Below are 22,768 nucleotides of genomic sequence, written 5' to 3'. Positions count from 1 at the left end.
CTTACCCTTACATTACTTACTCGATCAAACCACCTCACACCACATATTGTCCTCAAACATCTCATTCCCATCACATCCACCCTCCTGCGCACAACTCTATCCATAGCCCACGCCTCGCAACCATACAACATTGTTGGAACCACTATTCCTTCAAACATACCCATCTTTGCTTTCCGAGATAATGTTCTCGACTTCCACACATTCTTCAAAGCTCCCAGGATTTTCTCCCCCTCCCTCACCCTATGATTTACTTCCACTTCCATGGTTCCATCCGCTGCCAGATCCACTCCCAGATATCTAAAACACTTTACTTCCTCCAGTTTTTCTCCATTCAAACTTACCTCCCAATTGGCTTGATCCTCAACCCTACTGTACCTAATAACCTCGCTCTTATTCACATTTACTCTTAACTTTCTTCTTTCACACACTTTACCAAACTCAGTCACCAGCTTTTTCAGTTTCTCACATGAATCAGCCACCAGCGCTGTATCATCAGCGAACAACAACTGACTCACTTCCCAAGCTCTCTTATCCCGAACAGACTGCATACTTGCTCCTCTTTCCAAAACTCTTGCATTCACCTCCCTAACAACCCCATCCATAAACAAATTAAACAACCATGGAGACATCACACACACACATATATATATATATATATATATATATATATATATATATATATATATATATATATATATATATATATATATATATATATATATATATATATTACTTTCTATTATTATACTTAGTCGCTGTCTCACACGTTAGCGAGGTAGCGCAAGGAAACAGACCTCTGACACATATATCCTCTTTGTCAATCTTTCTTCACTCATTCTCTCCATGTGACCAAACCATTTCAATACACCCGCTTCTGTTCTCTCAATCACATTCTTTTTATTACCACACATCTCTCTTACCCTTTCATTACTTACTCGATCCAACCACCTCACACCACATATTGTCCTCAAACATTTCATTTCCAACACATTCACCCTCCTCCGCACAACCCTATCTATAACCCACGATTCGCAACCGTATAACATCGTTGGAACAACTATTCCTTCAATCACCCATTTTTGCTCTCCGAGATAACGTTCTCGCCTTCCACACATTCTTCAAGGCCCCCAGAACCTTCGCCCCCTCCCTCAGCCTGTGACTCACTTCCGCTTCCGTGGTTCCATCCGCTGCTAAATCCACTCCCAGATATCTAGAACACTTCACTTCCTCCAGTTTTCCTCCATTCAAACTTACCTCCCAATTAACTTGTCCCTCAACCCTACTGAACCTAATAACCTTGCTCTTATTTATATTTACTCTCAGCTTTCTTCTTTCACACGCTTTACCAAACTCAGTCACTCTGCAGTTTCTCACCCAAATCAGCCACGAGCGCGGCATCATCAGCGAAAATAACTGATTCACTTCCTAAGCCCTCTCATCCACAACAGACTGCATACTTGCCCCTCTCTCCAAAACTCTTGCATTCACCTCCTTAACAACCCCATCCATACAAATATACAAATCAAACAACCATGGAGACATCATGCACCCCTGCCGCAAACCAACATTCACCGGGAACCAATCACTTTCCTCTCTTCCTACTCGTACACATGCCTTACATCCTCGATAAAGACTTTTCACTGCTTCAAGTAATTTACTTCTCACACCATATACTCTTGATACCTTCCACGGAGCATCTCTATCAGCTCTATCATATGCCTCCTCCAGATCCATAAATGCTACATACAAATTCATCTGTTTTCTAAGTATATCTCACATACATTCTTCAAAGCAAACACCTGATCCACACATCCTCTACCACCTCTGAAACCACACTGCTCTTCTCCAATCTGATGCTCTGCACATGCCTTCACCCTCTCAGTCAATATCCTCCCATATGATTTCCTAGGAATACTCAACAAACTTATACCTCTGTAATTTGAACATTCAACTTTATCACCTTTGCCTTTGAACAATGGCACTATGCATGCATTCCGCCAATACTCAGGCATCTCACCATGAACCATGCATACACTGAATATCCTTACTAACCAGTCAACAACACAGTCACCCCCTTTTTAAATAAATTCCACTGCAATACCATTCAAACTCGCCGCTTTGCCGGCTTTCATCTTCCGCAAAGCTTTCACTACTCCTTCTCTGTTTACCCAATCATTCTCCCTAACACTCTCACTTCGCACACCATCTCGACCAAAACACCCTATATCTGCCACTCTAACATCAAACACATTCAACTAACATTCAAAATACTCACTTCATCTCATTTCACCACTAATTGTTATTAGCTACCCATTAGCCCCTTCACCGATGTTCCCATTTGTTCTTTTGTCTCACGCATTTTATTTACATCCTTCCAAAACATCTTTTTATTCTCCCTAGAATTGAATAATACTATCACACCCCAACTCTCATTTGCCCGCCTTTTCACCTCTTGCACCTTTCTCTTGACCTTCTGCCTCTTTCTTTTATACACCTCCCAGTCATTCGCACTTTTTCTCTGCAAAAATCGCCCAAATGCCTCTCTCTTCTCTTTCACTAACAAATTTACCTCTTTATCCCGCCACTCACTACCCTTTCTAATCTGCCCACCTCCCATCTTTCTCATGCCACACGCATCTTTTGGGCAAGTCATCACTGCTTCCCTAAATATATCCCATTCCTCCCCCACTCCCCTTACATCATTTGCTTTCACCTTTTTCCAATCTGCACTCAATCTCTCCTGGTACTTCCTCACACAGGTCTCCTTTCCAAGCTCACTTACTCTCACCACTCTCTTCACCCCAGCATTCTCTCGTCTTTTCTGAAAACCTCTGCAAATCTTCACCTTCGCCTCCACAAGATAATGATCAGACATCCCTCCAATTGCCCCTCTCAGCACACTAACATCCAGAAGTCTCTCTTTCATGCGCTTATCAGTTAACACATAATCCAATAACGCTCTCTGGCCATCTCTCCTACTTGCATACGTATACTAATGTATATATCTCTATTTAAACCAGGTATTCCCAATCACCAGTCTTTTTTTTCAGCACACAAATCTACGAGCTCTTCACAGTTTTCATCACTGAACACCCCATATATATATATATATATATATATATATATATATATATATATATATATATATATATATATATATATATATATATATATTATCCCTGGGGATAGGGGAGAAAGAATACTTCCCACGTATTCCCTGCGTGTCGTAGAAGGCGACTAAAAGGGAAGGGAGCGGGGGGCTGGAAATCCTCCCCTCTCGTTTTTTTTTTTTTTTTTTTTTTTTTTTTTCCAAAAGAAGGAACAGAGAAGGGGGCCAGGTGAGGGTATTCCCTCAAAGGCCCAGTCCTCTGTTTTTAACGCTACCTCGCTATCGCGGGAAATGGCGAATAGTATAAAAAAAAAAAAAAAATATATATATATATATATATATATATATATATATATATATATATATATATATATATATATATATATATATTTATATTATCTATTTCATTTATTTATTTTGCTTTGTCGCTGTCTCCCGCGTTAGCGAGGTAGCGCAAGGAAGCAGACGAAAGAATGGCCCAACCCACCCACATACACATGTATATACATACACGTCTACACACGCAAATATACATACCTATACATTTCAATGTACACATATATATAACACACAGACATATACATATATACACATGTACATAATTCATACTGTCTGCCTTTATCTATTCCCATCGCCACCTCGCCACACATGGAATAACAACCCCCTCCCCCCTCATGCGTGCGAGGTAGCGCTAGGAAAAGACAACAAAGGCCCCATTCATTCACACTCAGTCTCTAGCTGTCATGTAATAATGCACCGAAACCACAGCTCCCTTTCCACATCCAGGCCCCACAGGACTTTCCATGGTTTACCCCAGACGCTTCACATGCCCTAGTTCAATCCATTGATATATATATATATATATATATATATATATATATATATATATATATATATATATATATATATATATATATATATATATATATGTATGAAGGATGGTGCGTTTAAGGGTGAGGTGCTACTGCTAGTGCTGAAGTAGAGAGAGACAAAGTGAGACCCCTGTGGCTCAATAGGCGAGAGTTGCAGCCTGGTGCCCTTGTCCTACTGCAAAAGGATGGCGCTACCGAGGTCCCATGGCTATGCTGTTTATGGGAGGTGTTACTGAGGTCCCATGGTTGTGGTACAGAAGGAAGGAGGTTTTGCCGAGGTACCATGGCTGTATTGCAGAAGGAAGGAGGTATCATCAAGGGCCCATGGCTGTACTGTAGAAGGAAGGCGTCGCTGGGGTCCCATGGCTGTGCTGCAGATGGAAGGTGTTGCAAAGTCCCATGGCTGTGTTGTGAAAGGAAAGAAGTGTTGCTGAGGCCTCATGGCTATCTACAGATGGGAGTAGGAGTTGCTGAGGTGTCATGGCTGTTTTGTAGAAGGGAGGTGCGGCAGAGGTTCTGTGGGTGTACTGTAGAGAGGAGTAGGCGTTCCTAAGGTTTTATAGTTGTGTTGCAGATACGAGGCGGCGTTGTTGACGTACCATGGTAGTGTTGTAATTAGCTATTTGTACTCTACGGTGAGGTAGTTTTACACTAGTGGGGCCCTATCTCTTTAACAGTCTCTATCATCACACAACTTAAATTTCTGTATGGTGTCTGCATTAACCATTTCCTCTGTCATTTTATTCCATTCACCACTCATACTATATAAGTGCTTCTTTACATCTATTCTAACAAGTCTTTAGACTAATTTCATGTTATTTCCTCTGGATGATCCATTCCTTCATCCCGCAAAAAAACTGTTCCCTGTCACCGTCAGGTATCTGTTTTAAAACTTGAACGTTGTGGTCAGGTCACCCCTCACTCTTCTCCCTTTCAAGGTGGGCAAATCTAAAGCCTCTAGTCTTTCCCCATAACTCAGCTCTCGTACTCCTGATATTTTTGTTTCCTCTTAGGGCCGGCCCTCAGGGGGTTAGACGGGTATGAATCACCTAGGGCCCTGATTGAAGGAGCTCAAAAACTCAATGAAAGATGAAAAAGTGCATCATGCAGAATAAAGACTACTTTATGATTTACTCTTATAATAGCCCATTCCAATGGATTTCAGGGTATCTCAACTGTAGAAAAAGACGGATGTGCAGGTCCTGCCAGTGAAGGGTTTGTGTCTTAGGTGTCATGAATGAGAGACAGAGGCGAGAGAACAGGCGAGGAAAAGTAACGGGGAGAGAAAGGATGAAGTTAAATGTGGTTGAGAAGGAAACAAAGGAAATTAAGTGGGAAGGGCTGTGGGAGACTATGGCTACGGAGTTAGAAGACTTTACCGATTCCATGTTTACTTAAGGCTTTGCGGAAAAGGTTTACGTATGAGGGGTGCTGTCTTTAACACCAAACGAGGGCGAGCACTCCAAGCCCAAACATTAATCCCTAACGCTTGCAACACAAGCTTCAGTCTCCAGTCTTCGTGAGGGAGCAAGGCCCTTGGGATTAATCAGTGTATTTCCAAGCTGTTGTAGCCAGTGGATGAAGCTCTTGGCTTGGAGAGATAAGTCTGGTCGTGCAGCTGTTCCCTCATTTACACAAAGATATAACTCCGAACAACGACTACTCCAGGTGAGTCGATGGGAGATCCATAGATTTGTTTGGACAGGAATCCTAACCTCCAAACAGCGACCACGCCAGGTGAGCTGACGGGTGATCCACAAACTTGTTAGGCCAGGAATCCTAGTTTTGTTAGCCGAGCAATAACAAAAGTCGTTAGTTACCTTGGAAATCCTAAAACTGTATTGTCGTTGTTTGAATTAGCCAAGAAATACCACTATTTGTTAATTAGCCGTGGAATAAGTGCTCTTAGTTCGCCAAAGAAGTGCTTGAATTTTAATCATTTAAGGAAATGCCAGCGTTATTCGTCAGAAGGAGAATACCAGTGGACTCAAAACATACAAAGTATGAAAAAGCCATGATATAGTCAGCATAGAGGCTGCTACGAGGGATCTACGAGAACATGGATTATCAAATCTATTACGTTTGATTAACCGACATTCATATATAACTTTTGGATTAGTATTTGAACTACAAAAATGAGGAATATCAACGTCGCTTTATATAGTCTTTGAATGCCTCCTGTGTAACGTCCAAAAATACTCCTAGTTGATCTTTTCCTACTTAATCCACATTCAAGCTCCCTTCAATTGGGCAATATTATTGGCACATTTCCAAGTAAAATATGTCTACGCCTGGTAATATTCACAGATTAGAAATACACTCGTAAAACTTACTGTACGAAGAAACTCTGGCTATGGTATGCGTATATTTCCCTTATGTAGTTGAATAACACGCTTTCATGAGATTGATTGGCTTGAAAAACAAACGCTTAATGAGTTTGTTTTATTGTATACCTTTATTATTCGTAGATATACATTGCATGGAACAGAAACACACACACACACACACACACACACACACACACATATCAGTATGTGGAACGAACAATGCAAAAAGGATTATACAATGTTCAACGTTAATGTGGACAGTAAGAAACATGCAACTTGAATGGTGGAAGCATAACACTGGGGTTGTCCACCCTCCAATGAGAGTGCGGGGGAAAAGGAAGCATTAGAAATGATGCGGGAACTGTGGAAAACGTAACATTGGAAGGCTAAAATGTGAGGGCTCTGTGCAGTCTTTCACTGCAAAGAAATATTAGGGGTTCGAGGTAGGTGGATTCGTTTATTGCGAGTGAAATAAAAGACAAACTGATTTTTTGTGACGATTTATTCTTAAGTTTACTTTTTTTAGTAATTTGGTAATTTACATTTAGTAATTTACATTTTAGTAATTTAGCAAGGAAATGACAGCAGAATCACAGAATTGTTCGGGAAAGGATAGTTTGACCATGATTTTCAAAGTGTGATGGCCTAACCATGATATTCAAAGTGTGTGTTAGCTTGACCTCGATTTTCATAGTGTATGATGATCATGATATTCAGTGTGTGATAACTCGTCCATGATTTTCAGTATGTGATAACTCGACGATGATTTTCAATATGTGATAACGACCATGATTATTAGTGTGAGGTAAATCGACCATGATTTTCAGTGTATGATAACTCGGCCATGATTTTCGGTGTGTGATAACTCGACCATGATTTTCAGTGTGTGATAACTCGACCATGATTTTCAGTGTGAGATAACTCGACCATGATTTTCGGTGTGTGATAACTCGACCATGATTTTCAATGTGTGGTAACTCGACCATGATTTTCAGTGTGTGATAACTCGACCATGATTTTCAGTGTGATAACTCGACCATGATTTTCAGAGTGTGATAACTCGACCATGATTTTCGGTGTGTGATAATTCGACCATGATTTTCAGTGTGTGACAACTCGACCATGATATTCAGTGTGTGATAACGCGACCATGATTTTCAGTATGTGATAACTCGACCATGATTTTCAGTGTGTGATAACTCGACCATGATTTTCAGTGTGATAACTCGACCATGATTTTCAATATGTGATAACTCAACCATGATTTTCAGAGCTTGCGATAGCATGATCGCAGTAAAGAATTAAGCTTAGAATGCATGAAGAAGCTTGCAAGAAGAACTTGCCTCACCACTAAGGTCTGGTTGTGAAACCCTGGAGTACAAAGGTCAGGCGAGGTAGAAAAAATATATCTCAGCAATGGAGATGGAAAATCTGTTTCGTATAGCTGGGATGAAAAAAATAGGTAAAATAAAGAAAGAGGCTGTGAGCTTATGTGGTGTGATGATTCCATCAGAAAGGCGAAGGGATGCAATGGTGTTGTCATGGAGAATGTATGGCAGATGTTAGTTAGGCTGGTCAAGAAGAAAGATTGTGTGGTAGAGTAAAATTTTACGGTACAAGAAAGGAGAGGTTGACCAACGGAAGAGATGGGAAGATGTACAAATATGCATAGCTTGTCTGGTAGTAGTATAGATGAAGACTAGTCTAACGTAACGAATCAATTTAGAGAGTTAATTGAACATACGAAATGTTTTTATAAGTGTAGAAGTTAGTGTTTTACCGAAGGTCACTGGACAAGGGTTGAGGATGTGTGTGTGTGTGTGTGTGTGTGTGTGTGTTTGTCTAATGCCGCGTTTATCCGATCCACCACATTAAATGTAGGAAGGAGAGATTATCATATGTAGAGCTCGACGAGATTATCGTTATCGGAGTCAGAAAGCTCTTACCGTCTCGGCCAATATGGTTATCTGTTACAGTCAGCTGATAAAGTCTTCCATATGGTTAGGCTAGACGTGGTTATTGCCAGTGTCACTGAGTATATCGTCTGGATAACTGGTATCGCGTCGAACCCCAACTTCCTAGTTATATAATCAGACAATACGTAAGTAATATTTTTACGTTTTAAGAGGGAATATGTGTGAACATTTTGATTCCTATGGTGTGTTAAATTGTGTACTACTGGCTCATTCTCTCGAACCAATCTCAGCTTTCTGTGCTCTATCAACTCGCGTCCGGTTTCTTGACCTGGGGCTCACTTATTAACAACATTCAAGTCATTTTCCGATGCACATAGCATTTCCAATGTCTCAGCTTTTAAAAAGAAAGATGTTTTTGTAGGTTAAGCTTAGCAGTGTTACTAAGGTGCTCAATCAAGCATTTTAGTTAATTTACTTACATAATTTTTTTTTGAACTAAGAAAATTCACTTAAATATTTTTTCTCGAAGCATATACTGGACTTCACTTGCATACTTTAAGCGTTTCGCACGCAGCATATACTCTTAATCCATTTCAAACATTCATCGAGATTTAAAACAATATCTAAATATAGTTCCGTTATTCTACAGAGCTCCCCTCGTATCGCATGCAACTATGTCACATTCATAGCTTTATATATTTCTCTGAATTCAATAGCATGCGAATTCAGCCAGATTATTCGTTCAATTGTCATCCTCTGACTGTGAATATGATCAGAGGTTTTTGTGGAATAATGTGTACGTAAAAAATATCAAGATCTACACGAGACCATGTTCAGTTCCTTTATGTTAGTTTTCAGTCATTACGAAATCATTCAATTTTAAATCTAGTTCACTTGTATTTCTGTACTTTTTTGCACAGTGTGCCATCTATCAATTTGAATGAAGTACGAAAACCGCATTGGAAATAGATACTTTGTATACTTTACGTGCTATCCTCAAAGAACTATGTACATTTGTACTTTGTATATCTATTTTGCCAAATAAACCCAAACCAAGATGGCCCGGAGAGCAAATTACCCGTGAGGCAAATCTTCCCTTTATTCAAAGGAAGTGCGATAACCTCTCCTCGTCATCCGCTGATACGTTTTCTGGTGTTTGGCTACAGACATCGCTAGCAACTTCTGTCGTTTACCTTCACTTTTTTCGTTCTGACGGTACTATAGCTGTCTCTCCCGTTGACAAACCAACTCTCTTTGGTTCCCGTTTTTCCTCTACCTGCACCATGAGTGGCTAACATTACTTCACCCCTTGATGTTTCTCTCACTAATCCTATGCCTCTTCCCGTAATCTCTTCGAACTGACCGAAAAAAACTCTCTCCGGACGCAAGCAAGGCTTATTGGTCCTGACGGCATCCATCCCCGTGTACTGAGTGTACCACTGAACTTGCACTTGTGCTTGCTTGTCTGTTCCGTTTCTGTTTAAAATGCGGAACTTTTCTTTCTCAGAAAGGTCCTAAACTCTCAAATTATCGTCCTGTTGTTTTGACATCTACCATTTCCAAAGTCTTTGAATCCCTCCTCAGTTCCCATGATGAATCTCACAGTCCTGTCTCTGATCACCAGTATGGCTTCCGGAAGGTGAGGTCCAAAGGTGACATCTTTTTTTTTTTATCTTATTACTGTCTGGTCATCATCCTTGAAAGATTTTGGGGAATCCTATGTAGTTATCCTTACCATATTCAAAGCTTTTGACAGGGTAAAGCATCGGGGTCCTCATCTCTAAGGTCCCCTCTTTTGGCTTTCCTACCCCACTTTGTTCCTTCATATCTACCTTCCTCTCAAGCCGATTAATTTCCCCTCTCTCCATCAACAGCGGTGTCCCTCAAGGTCATGTACTATCTCTTACATTTATTTATTCTTTTAATCAACGATATCCTTTCTCCCAGAAATAACCAAATGCATTCATATGTTGGAGACTCAACAAGGCATTCTTCCATATCCTTCAATTCTACTCTCACTCGAATTACGTCTCGTCTCGACACAACTTCCTTAATAAACTCGGACTTGGTCAGGATATCTCAGAGGTGGCCCCGGTAGACGAAATCTGGTTAAGTTCAATGCCTCTAAAACCCCAAATTCTACGAATCTTCCGAAAATTTCTCATAACCTTCCTCTCTTGTTTGACGGTTCTGTAATTCCACATCTTGACTCATTGAACATACTTGGTATTACTGTAACGTCCACTCTTTCTTGGAAACCCCAGAGAATAATTAAGTCGGCCTCTAAGAAACTTGAGGTACTGTTTAAGAGGGCTGTATGCATTCACGGTCCCCCCCCCCCCCGAGGGGGGAGGCCTAGCTACGTACGGGTCTGTGATTTCCTAACGCGATAAGCTCTTACTGACCCATGGCATTTTCTTGACCTATAGGCAAAAACATGCACGGGGAAGCACATTCATTATGCTGTAATGAGCATAAGCAAAAACATTAGAACTTTGATTACTCCGATTACTCCAAATTTCTTGTCTAACGTTTGTAAGCCAGCAAACGACACCCAGACTCAGATGTAGGCATCAGCAGGGGCGCCGAACACACTAACGTGTTCATCCATAATGGGCTGTAGACTCACTCAGAACCTTATTAAGGGTTGAAGCAGATGCTGCCAGTGTTCCTCAGGGGAGCGGGTGGCTACAGGAATGGCTCTGATGTAAGAATAACGGGAGATAAGGCCTTGAGAGCCTGATCGGCCAACGTTTAGAACGTCTGGGTCGCAGTCCGTAGTCCAAAGGGGATACAAACGACCGGGATAAAGGTCGTGGTGATAGCAGTCAAGCTCCTCAAGAATAGGTCAGGCCAGTCTTCGAGAATATAGTCCATCTGCGAGGGTCATGGGCAAAGTCCTGGACATGTGGGATGGGGTAAAGATCCAGCTAAGAGAGTTGCTGAGGGAATGATAGCCGCAGAGACGCCAGACACCAGGGAATGAATAAACTACGTGGATACATGAGGCACAGCAGCGTTCAAAGGGCCGTGTGATGCCCATCTTCAACTTCTAGTGCTAGTTTTGGGCAACTTTCTTCTTCTCTGGGGCAAGTGTCCAGGTTTGGCCATTGAGTGTGTTGTATGTAGTGAGTATGTTTAATTGTGGACGCAACAAAGGTCCGGGCGAGTAACAGTTCTGTCAGCAGGGTATTGAGCGAATGAATTGGAATGTTTCTGTTTATGCAAGTTTGAAGGTCGCTGTATAGTCTTCTCTAAGCTATGAAGCGCTCAAATGAGGCTATACACTGTTATATAACGTTATGACAGATATACATCACTATAGTCCTAAGCTAGACCCACAACTATAGTTCTGTAAGTAATAAGCAGAGTACTACAGTTTCGGCTAGGCTATACAAAACTGGTACTTTTTTTACAAGATAATCTCTGGTGTATGTGACTAGACTATACAATACTAGTAAGCTGTCTAATCTCTGGCATCTGTCTGTTAAATAGGGATCGAGGTGTTCTTAATGTCTATACTTAAGCCGAACTAAATGGAAAGGGAAACGCGGGTAAAACATCATGATGCACTACAGATAAAGAATACATACAACACATTACAAGACCTCTACGATACCATGCGAGATTTCTAATGAGGCTAGATGTTACAGTTGATGCTTACTGTAAAAAAAAAAAAATGGTTTCAATCACTTTGTAAATGTACTTTATCAAACTGTTTTTGGATTTTGTTTCAGATATTACTAGGTGGTGTTTCGCTGTTAATTCAGAAATATACTTCCTTCAGAAATATACTTCCTCCAAGATGAACGTTTAGCATCTTTTAATGTCCACTTCTGCTTTGAACGGACTCTAGCATATGATATCCGGTTTGCATCATAGGGTGATCTAGAGGAATTTACAGAAACACGTTCTGGTGATTTTCCTGGCAATTTCACATTGTTCTTCCAAGTAAAGAAAGGCCTTTGAGGGTAAACCAACACTTCTGGGTATACAGGTGGTCATAAGCAGCAACAGATGAAAAATCACTTCATGTTGATAATGATTGTATGGTCATTCCAACTGCCTCATTAGTCTTCCACTTTTGCAAACAGGGAGATGTTAGATTGTGTATATATCTAAGGGTTATATACCAGTGGTCTCTAACATATAAGTCATTCTATACTGACCACCTGTAGTCAGGCAATAACTAAGAAGAGCAAATGGTTAAGTCAATGGCTGAAGAGGAATTATGAAACACATCGTATCTTGTTGGTGGTCTATCATTCATTAAAACTACATCGTTGTTGTCAAGCACCTGCTCGACAACGTTTCCCCATTCATTACAGTTGTCGTTACTCCATAAGATATATTTTGCAATGTAATCACCCATTAATATGTATGGTGGTGGAAGTTGATCAACCAATCCTTGAAGATCGCTGATGTCCAATTGACAATTATTTCCTTGATTTAGGCTGTAGATAGAGTGAGCATAATGTGATCTTTTTATCTAAACGGATTTGAACTGCACTGTGTTAAGCTGTAAAGTACTTTATTGATCTATGAATAATGATGCCTATGCCACCTTGATCTCTTTCTCCCAACAATGGTGGGGGGGGGGGGTATGAAACAGTTAATTCCAGAGTTATACAGTTGATCTCCAATCTTAGACTCTTGGAGACATTATTTTTACATCTATAGCCCTGAATATTTTTATTTGTTTAGCGCTTGAAGTAATACCACGACAATTGATATGCAGGGTTTGTTAGCACCTCCTTTATGTTTGTTTTATTTCTGTTGTTCTGGCCGAGGGGGATTATGTACCTTGGCCCTGATTTTCTTAACCGTTTTTCCACTTGGAAGCTCTGTCCTCATCTTATCGGAGACATCTGCAACAAGGACTTTATACCTGTTTGTGGTAGGTACGTCCACTGGTGGAGAGAGAGGGGGCGATGGTATTCCTCTTCTCTTCTTACCACGAACTGGGGAAGAGGGAGTCTTTCTGCCATTGGTTCCATGCATCATCCCTTCTGCTGTTGCATCCACTGGCTTTCTTTGCCATGATTTTTCCTTAGATCAGGCAATGACATTGCCTGTGACAACACTTGGGATGTGGGGAAAATGTGGGAGGAGTGTTGCAATACCAAGAGGCATTACGCCAACCCCCAAAGATGGCAAAGCCACCTCAGGAGGTTCAGCACGTACAGTAAGAGGGGCATCCCTTGCAGGACTAGTTGCAAGGGTCTTTACAACATTAGCGTAATTCCTAGACTGACCAAGATTTTTTTCTAGCATATCCGACACATATGCTCTACGCTGGCTCTGTGGAGCGCTGCTTCTTCATTTTTGTGCTGTTGACATTTCTTGTTACGAGGTTTATGATCATTGTTACAATTGATACATCTGGCGGTAGCAGAGCATTCACCATGAACAGGGGCTGAACACACATCACATAACTTGTAACTCTTACAAACTTTTGATGGGTGACCAAATTTATTAAAGCAACTGTAACACTGCAAAGGTTTTGGTCTAAAAGGTCGAACTATTTTCTCAATTTTCAAATCGTACATGTTTTGGAATATTGGTATCTTCAAAAGTTAAAATAATCATTTTTGTTCTAGGAACTTTCTTGACCAAGATCACTGTCTCAGGGCTTATATCTAGTCTCTCTTTCTCTGAGAAATCATAAAGATCTCGGTCAAAGATGACTCCCCTCCCATAACTGAAATTCAGATAGAGTTTCATTTCCTTCAATATTTCTCCCTCTTCTGACCAAAATGGGAAATGTCTCTACTGCCAATACCACCTACTTTCTTTTGCAGAAATCTCCTGAGCTTGTATTAATCATAAATGCTTCTTTTACTGTTGCTACAAGCCACATTGGAGGCTTGGGTGTCCTCTTTAGGAGTAGGGATCTTAGTATTCTCTAGCTTTGTTGGAATATACACCGTTGGTCGATAGATGTTCAAGTATCAAGGAACAATGTCACACAATGCCCCTGTAACTACATTGCTGCATACATGTACGTTGTCAGTATCACATTTTGTATTAAAAGCATCTTCATGGTTTTCCAAGTTTCTTTCTCATCTTGCATGCTCATTCGAATCTCTTTAATGACCCCATAAGACCCAAACGTCTCAAATAGTATGTCGTCGTTACATCCTAAAGGAATTTACTTAACATGGAGCACAGTCAAAGTTTGCACAAGAGCTTCCTTTTTACTCCTTTCTGAGGAAGATAAAGCACAGCCAGATTTCGCTTTTCCAACATTTGGGTTTCCTGCACTCATATTACCCTCATGCTCCATGCCGGAATTTACTTTGTCTCGAGGAGCGTGTGAAGAATCAGAACAGTTCCGCTCAGAGTCCATGGTTAACAAGCTAAGGTCATTATCAGATCCTCCACTACCAGATGTCTTTGGAGCTGGAGACTCCAAAGACAGATACAGTTTCTGCCATCAACGGTCAGGTCTTGTACAGAAAACATGCAACCTGAGCGCTTCCGTTTATGCGTTAAGGCCACCCCATAAACCAAAAAAAAACAAACGAATTCATGGAAACAAATATTGCAGTTGCCTGATGCCGCAAACAATAAAGAGGTTCCTGCAGAGTCAGAGAATTTCCGGTAAATGATCATTTATAAGAAAGAACCTCGGCTATGAGAAGCTTTGACAACCCGTTTGTCCTCTGCAGCTTTGTTACATGAAGGATGGAGCCGGCGTAGCTGCTCTCTTACCTATAATGAAAAGAGAGAAAGGAATTAAGTCACGGCGTCAATCCCAACTGTGCACACCCACTGACCCGCGAGCCTTGCGAGCCCTCGCCAGCTCCACCAACTCAGCAAGCTGCCAACAACACACAGGTCGGAAAGATTCTGTCCCTTAGAACTTCCCTAATGAGAAAAGAGAAAGTCCAGGATGTTCCCCAAGGACAGCAGTCTGAAGGAGTTTAGGAAGCCCACCTTAAAAAAAACATTGCCAGTTCAGAAATGGTAGGAGAGTGTGGATAATTAGAAGAACAAGGACAAATGAGTCGTTAGGAGTAGATCAGTGTCTATGCCATACCAAAAGGATTCCTCCCATGGAACAAATGACCAGTTCCAGTTCTGATAGACCAAGGAGGGAAGAACGAAAAGTATAGGTAAAAAATAGCTTACGTGTGTTCGTCTGAGAGCTCAAGTTCTCAAGTGTGTGTGTGTGTGTGTGTGTGTGTGTGTGCATAAGAATAACGACATAAGACATACATGCAAGGTTAAGTACTGGGGCAACACGAATGTAAAACTCTCCCATAATATTCAGTTAATCACACACACACACACACACACACACACACACACACACACACACATTGAAAGAGGCAGTACACTTATACAAAAAAGTACTCATCTATACCACATGAAATTAATTACAAAACTTAATCTTCGCAAAGTGAAAATCTGAATGCAGCGTAACACGTCAGGCAATGAAGTGATCTTCCAAAAGCTGCAGGCTACCAGCGCCACTAAACAGAGACTCTATTCAGATTTATTCCTACGACCAGCTTTAGTGTAAATCAAACAAACTTGGAATGTAACTAAATGTTACAGAACGTCAAATTAACTGACACGGATATCTTAATTCATAATGGCAGAAACTTGCTTTCATCATAATAACTGGCAAACAATAACGAGCAATTTTGCCATCGGTTAATGTATCGCCATCACTGAAACAGCAGACAACTTAACACTTAAGCAACTACGTCAATAATTCTTTAAATGTCTCATGGGCGAGAGACTTGTTACACAAGCGGAAGACATAGACAGTTGCAACACAGCGACTAATACCAATGTGTACACAACCCATATATATATCTTTGCATGGTAATAGGTATAGCGGCTATATACTTCTTACGAGAGACTTGTCACACAAGAGGAAAACATAGAAAGTTGCAACAGAGCGACTAATACGAATGTGTACACAACTCCATGTATATATCTTTGTATGGTAATAGGTATAGCGGATGTATACTTCCTATGTGAAATGGCATGGTGACCGTGCACTTCCAGTAACTCATGAAGAGTCAGAAGCCACCAGCGGGCAACCATTTCGCACGTATTGTACATATTTATGAAGATTGGATAAAGAGGCAACCTGGGAACTCAACTCCTGTTGGAAGAAGAGTTGCCTGATTGGTAGTGTTGCAGGCTGTATTGTTTATAGGAAATCACACAACCAAGGTTAACTATAAAATCTCAAAATTTTATGTATAGGGAAGGACAACTGGGAGAAATTTGCACAGCCCCCTTCCCCCAGGCCTTCCCGAATCTACGTCAATGATCGGGTGTGAGGTATCAGTTCGGTGAGTGGACGAGAATTTGTGATGATGCGAGTTCTAATAATTTATTCTTTTTTTTTACTCAAGTAAATCAACTCACTGCTAGACTGACAGTTCTCCCTACAATACACAAGCGATTGTAAAGGTTTGCAGAAATATATAGCAGGCCTTCCACAAATTGTTTGCCCTCATTCCCTACAATTTCAATAACTTAGGCCATCGTAGAGCGTATATTGAGTTTCACTGAAGGCATCTTTACTTTGTCGGTGTCTCCCTCCATAGGGACATAATGGCGTACAGCGAAGAGACATTGTATTGCTCGCAAGTATTGGCTCTAACCCTTATTATGTTCCTAGTTATCATAAAACGAGTTTTATTATGGTTGATCATAGGATTACTGTCTTCATAAAATATAATGCCCATTATTTCATATTATATATATATATATATATATATATATATATATATATATATATATATATATATATATATATATATATATATATATATTTTGTCGCTGTTACACGCGTTAGCGAGGTAGCGCAAGGAAACAGACGAAAGAATGGCCCAACCCACCCACATACACATGTATATACATACACGTCAACACACACACACATATACATACCTATACATTTCAACGTATACATTTATATACATACATAGACATATACATATATACATATGTACATAATTCATACTTGCTGCCTTTATTGATTCCGTCGCCACCCCGCCACACATGTAATGACAACCCTCTCCCCCTGCACGCGCGCGAGGTAGCGCTAGGAAAAGACAACAAAGGCCACATTCGTTCACAGTCTCTAGCTGTCATGTATAATGCACCAAAACAACAGCTTCCTTTCCACATCCAGGCCCCACAAAACCCCAGACGCTTCACATACCCTGGTTCAATCCACTGACAGCACGTCCACCCCGGTTTACCACACCGTTCCAATTCACTCTATTCCTTGCACGCCTTTCACCATCCTGCATGTTCAGGCCCCGATCACTCAAAATCTTTTTCACTCCATTCTTCCACCTCCAATTTGGTCTTCCACTTCTCGTTTCTTCCACCTCTGACACATATATCCTCTTTGTCAATCTTTCCTCGCTCATTCTCTCCATGTGACCAAACCATTTTAGAACACCCTCTTCTGCTCTCTCAACCACACTCTTTTTATTACAATACATCTCTCTTACCCTTTGATTACTTACTCCATCAAACCACCTCACACCACATATTGTCCTTAAGCATCTCATTTCCAACACATTCACCCTCCTCAGCACAACCCTATCTATAGCCCATGCCTCGCAACAATATAACATTGTTGGAACCACTATTCCTTCAAACATACCCATTTTTGCTTCCGAGATAATGTTCTCGCCTTCCACACATTTTTCAACGCTTCCAGAACTTTCACCCCCCTCCCCCACCCTGTGACTCACTTCCGCTTCCATGGTTCCATCCGCTGCCAAATCCACTCCCAGATATCTAAAAAAACATCACTTCCTCCAGTTTTTCTCCTTTCAAACTTACCTCCCAATTGACTTGTCCCTCAACCCTACTGTACCTAATAATATTGCTCTTATTCACATTTACTCTCAGCTTTCTTCTTTCACACACTTTACCAAACTTAGTCACCAACTTCTGCAATTTCTCACCCGAATCAGTCACCAGTGCTGTATCATCAGCAAACAGCAACTGACTCGCTTCCCAAGCCCTCTCATGCATAACAAACTGCATACTTGCCCCTCTCTCCAAAACTCTTGCATTCACCTCCCTAAAAACCTCATCCATAAACAAATTAAACAACCATGGAGACATCACACACCCCTGCCGCAAACCGACATTCACTGAGAACCAATCACTTTCCTCTCTTCCTACTCATACACATGCCTTACATCCTCGATGATAACTTTTCACTGCTTCCAGCAACTTGCCTCCCACACCATATATTCTTAATACCTTCCACAGAGCATCTCTATAACTCTATCATATGCCTTCTCCAGATCCATAAATGTTACATACAAATCCATTTGCTTTTCTAAGTATTTCTCACATACATTCTTCAAAGCAACACCTGATCCACACATCCTCTACCACTTCTGAAACCACACTGCTCTTCTCTAATCTGATGCTCCGTACATGCCTTCACCCTCTCAGTTAGAACCTTCCCATATAATTTCCAGGAATACAAAACAAACTTATACCTCTATAATTTGAGCACTCACCTTTATCCCCTTTGCCTTTGTACGATGACATTATACATGCATTCACCTCTTGTACCTTTCTCTTTACCTCCTGCCTCTTTCTTTTATACATCTCCCAGTCTTTTGCACTATTTCCATGCAAAAATCGTCCAAACGCCTCTCTCTTCTCTCTCACTAATAATCTTACTTCTACATCCCACCACTCACTACCATTTGTCATCTACCCACCTCCTACGCTTCTCATGCCACAAGCATCTTTTTCGCAAGCCATCACTGTTTTCCATACATCCCATTCCATATATATATATATATATATATATATATATATATATATATATATATATATATATATATATATATATATATGCTCAAATTACAGAGGTATAAGTTTGTTGAGTATTCCTGGTAAATTGTATGGGAGGGTATTGATTGAGAGGGTGAAGGCATGTACAGAGCATCAGATTGGGGAAGAGCAGTGTGGTTTCAGAAGTGGTAGAGGATGTGTGGATCAGGTGTTTGCTTTGAAGAATGTATGTGAGAAATACTTAGAAAAGCAAATGGATTTGTATGTAGCATTTATGGATCTGGAGAAGGCATATGATAGAGTTGATAGAGATGCTCTGTGGAAGGTATTAAGAATATATGGTGTGGGAGGCAAGTTGTTAGAAGCAGTGAAAAGTTTTTATCGAGGATGTAAGGCATGTGTACGTGTAGGAAGAGATTACGTGTTAATTGACAGGCGTGCGAAAGAGAGACTTTTGGATGTTAATGTGCTGAGAGGTGCAACTGGAGGGATGTCTGATCATTATCTTGTGGAGGCTAAGGTGAAGATTTGTATGGGTTTTCAGAAAAGAAGAGTGAATGTTGGGGTGAAGAGAGTGGTGAGAGTAAGTGAGCTTGGGAAGGAGACCTGTGTGAGGAAGTACCAGGAGAGACTGAGTACAGAATGGAAAAAGGTGAGAACAATGGAAGTAAGGGGAGTGGGGGAGGAATGGGATGTATTTAGGGAATCAGTGATGGATTGCGCAAAAGATGCTTGTGGCATGAGAAGAGTGGGAGGTGGGTTGATTAGAAAGGGTAGTGAGTGGTGGGATGAAGAAGTAAGAGTATTAGTGAAAGAGAAGAGAGAGGCATTTGGACGATTTTTGCAGGGAAAAAATGAAATTGAGTGGGAGATGTATAAAAGAAAGAGACAGGAGGTCAAGAGAAAGGTGCAAGAGGTGAAAAAAAGGGCAAATGAGAGTTGGGGTGAGAGAGTATCATTAAATTTTAGGGAGAATAAAAAGATGTTCTGGAAGGAGGTAAATAAAGTGCGTAAGACAAGGGAGCAAATGGGAACTTCAGTGAAGGGCGCAAATGGGGAGGTGATAACAAGTAGTGGTGATGTGAGAAGGAGATGGAGTGAGTATTTTGAAGGTTTGTTGAATGTGTTTGATGATAGAGTGGCAGATATAGGGTGTTTTGGTCGAGGTGGTGTGCAAAGTGAGAGGGTTAGGGAAAATGATTTGGTAAACAGAGAAGAGGTAGTGAAAGCTTTGCGGAAGATGAAAGCCGGCAAGGCAGCAGGTTTGGATGGTATTGCAGTGGAATTTATTAAAAAAGGGGGTGACTGTATTGTTGACTGGTTGGTAAGGTTATTTAATGTATGTATGACTGATGGTGAGGTGCCTGAGGATTGGCGGAATGCGTGCATAGTGCCATTGTACAAAGGCAAAGGGGATAAGAGTGAGTGCTCAAATTACAGAGGTATGAGTTTGTTGAGTATTCCTGGTAAATTATATGGGAGGGTATTGATTGAGAGGGTGAAGGCATGTACAGAGCATCAGATTGGGGAAGAGCAGTGTGGTTTCAGAAGTGGTAGAGGATGTGTGGATCAGGTGTTTGCTTTGAAGAATGTATGTGAGAAATACTTAGAAAAGCAAATGGATTTGTATGTAGCATTTATGGATCTGGAGAAGGCATATGATAGAGTTGATAGAGATGCTCTGTGGAAGGTATTAAGAATATATGGTGTGAGAGGAAAGTTGTTAGAAGCAGTGAAAAGTTTTTATCGAGGATGTAAGGCATGTGTACGTGTAGGAAGAGAGGAAAGTGATTGGTTCTCAGTGAATGTAGGTTTGCGGCAGGGGTGTGTGATGTCTCCATGGTTGTTTAATTTGTTTATGGATGGGGTTGTTAGGGAGGTGAATGCAAGAGTTTTGGAAAGAGGGGCAAGTATGAAGTCTGTTGGGGATGAGAGAGCTTGGGAAGTGAGTCAGTTGTTGTTCGCTGATGATACAGCGCTGGTGGCTGATTCATGTGAGAAACTGCAGAAGCTGGTGACTGAGTTTGGTAAAGTGTGTGGAAGAAAGTTAAGAGTAAATGTGAATAAGAGCAAGGTTATTAGGTACAGTAGGGTTGAGGGTCAAGTCGGTTGGGAGGTGAGTTTGAATGGAGAAAAACTGGAGGAAGTGAGGTGTTTTAGATATCTGGGAGTGGATCTGGCAGCGGATGGAACCATGGAAGCGGAAGTGGATCATAGGGTGGGGAGGGGGCGAAAATTCTGGGAGCCTTGAAGAATGTGTGGAAGTCGAGAACATTATCTCGGAAAGCAAAAATGGGTATGTTTGAAGGAATAGTGGTTCCAACAATGTTGTATGGTTGCGAGGCGTGGGCTATGGATAGAGTTGTGCGCAGGAGGATGGAGGTGCTGGAAATGAGATGTTTGAGGACAATGTGTGGTGTGAGGTGGTTTGATCGAGTGAGTAACGTAAGGGTAAGAGACATGTGTGGAAATAAAAAGAGCGTGGTTGAGAGATCAGAAGAGGGTGTTTTGAAGTGGTTTGGACACATGGAGAGAATGAGTGAGGAAAGATTGACCAAGAGGATATATGTGTCGGAGGTGGAGGGAACGAGGAGAAGAGGGAGACCAAATTGGAGGTGGAAAGATGGAGTGAAAAAGATTTTGTGTGATCGGGGCCTGAACATGCAGGAGGGTGAAAGGAGGGCAAGGAATAGAGTGAATTGGAGCGATGTGGTATACCGGGGTTGACGTGCTGTCAGTGGATTGAATCAAGGCATGTGAAGCGTCTGGGGTAAACCATGGAAAGCTGTGTAGGTATGTATATTTGCGTGTGGACGTATGTATATACATGTGTATGGGGCGGGGTTGGGCCATTTCTTTCGTCTGTTTCTTGCGCTACCTCGCAAACGCGGGAGACAGCGACAAAGTATAATAAATAAATAAATATATATATATATATATATATATATATATATATATATATATATATATATATATATAATTTTCTCCCGAATACAAAAAAGTATTTATTGAAGAAGTATTTTACGAAATATTTCATATGTTACACTATCTCACCTCTTGAATAAGTTTACTGGACAATGATAAAACTGTGGACCGTAGATATTTGACATTGCAAGGTAATGCACTCAACAGTTATCTCTAAACTGGACCCAATCGTACCCCCTTACAGGGTCCATATTCTTTAAATAAAGATTACAATTTGGAGAATGTCTCCGTAAAGATTACTAATTTTCATATCTATCTAGCATAGAAACGGCCAAAAATATCCTTGTTATAATACCTTACGTAAGTATTTTTTCATTATTAATCTATATATTACTTTTATCTCCACTACAATTATTGTAACGAATCTGTAATAAGTAATTAAAGAACGTTCCCAGCGCGACCTTGTAGATCAAAAGATTTCAGCAAGTATGAAGAGTTAAAACGTATATTGATATTATCAAAGAGTAAAAATTACATAACGATAAACTTGAGAAACAGACACAATAAACTTGTTATGAAAACTGCATACGACACTAAATTACCTTAGACTAATAGATCTATTTATCTCATGTTAGTATTAGGTTGTTGTAAGGGTTCGTAGTAAAGTAGATAAAGACGAGTGCCATATCTCCCTGCGATAGATAGATAAGTACGGTAAGTCATGGGTTACTTATGAGTACATATATGGTGTACAGGATTGCATTTTGTGTAATGAAAATGAGTTTTTCTGGGTCGTTAGTTGTGTGGTCGTCT

At 40.8% G+C, this 22,768-nt stretch overlaps 2 protein-coding genes across 4 annotated transcripts in view; one reads left to right on the top strand and one right to left on the bottom strand.

Annotated features, from left to right (window-relative positions):
* The window catches only part of Prosalpha5 (proteasome alpha5 subunit), a 326,150-nt gene that overhangs the window by 53,970 nt on the left and 249,412 nt on the right, over positions 1–22,768 (bottom strand). The gene's annotated exons all lie outside the window — the stretch shown is intronic.
* LOC139749441 (transmembrane protein 164) overlaps positions 8,304–22,768 on the top strand; it is a 148,452-nt gene continuing 133,987 nt past the window's right edge. Inside the window, exon 1 of one of the 3 annotated variants that reach the window (XM_071663304.1) lies at positions 8,304–8,409. The gene's annotated coding sequence lies outside the window, so the exon portion shown is untranslated. Of the gene's footprint in view, positions 8,410–22,412; positions 22,442–22,520; positions 22,670–22,768 lie in introns of those variants that run through there. The other 2 variants (XM_071663306.1, XM_071663305.1) reach the window with 2 other exon arrangements.

Source organism: Panulirus ornatus, chromosome 7 (genome assembly GCF_036320965.1).
Source record: "Panulirus ornatus isolate Po-2019 chromosome 7, ASM3632096v1, whole genome shotgun sequence".
In the NCBI taxonomy this organism is placed as follows: Eukaryota; Metazoa; Arthropoda; class Malacostraca; order Decapoda; family Palinuridae; genus Panulirus; species Panulirus ornatus.
The sequence above is the reverse complement of the archived record's forward strand: the minus strand, read 5'-3'. Positions and strand labels throughout refer to the sequence as shown.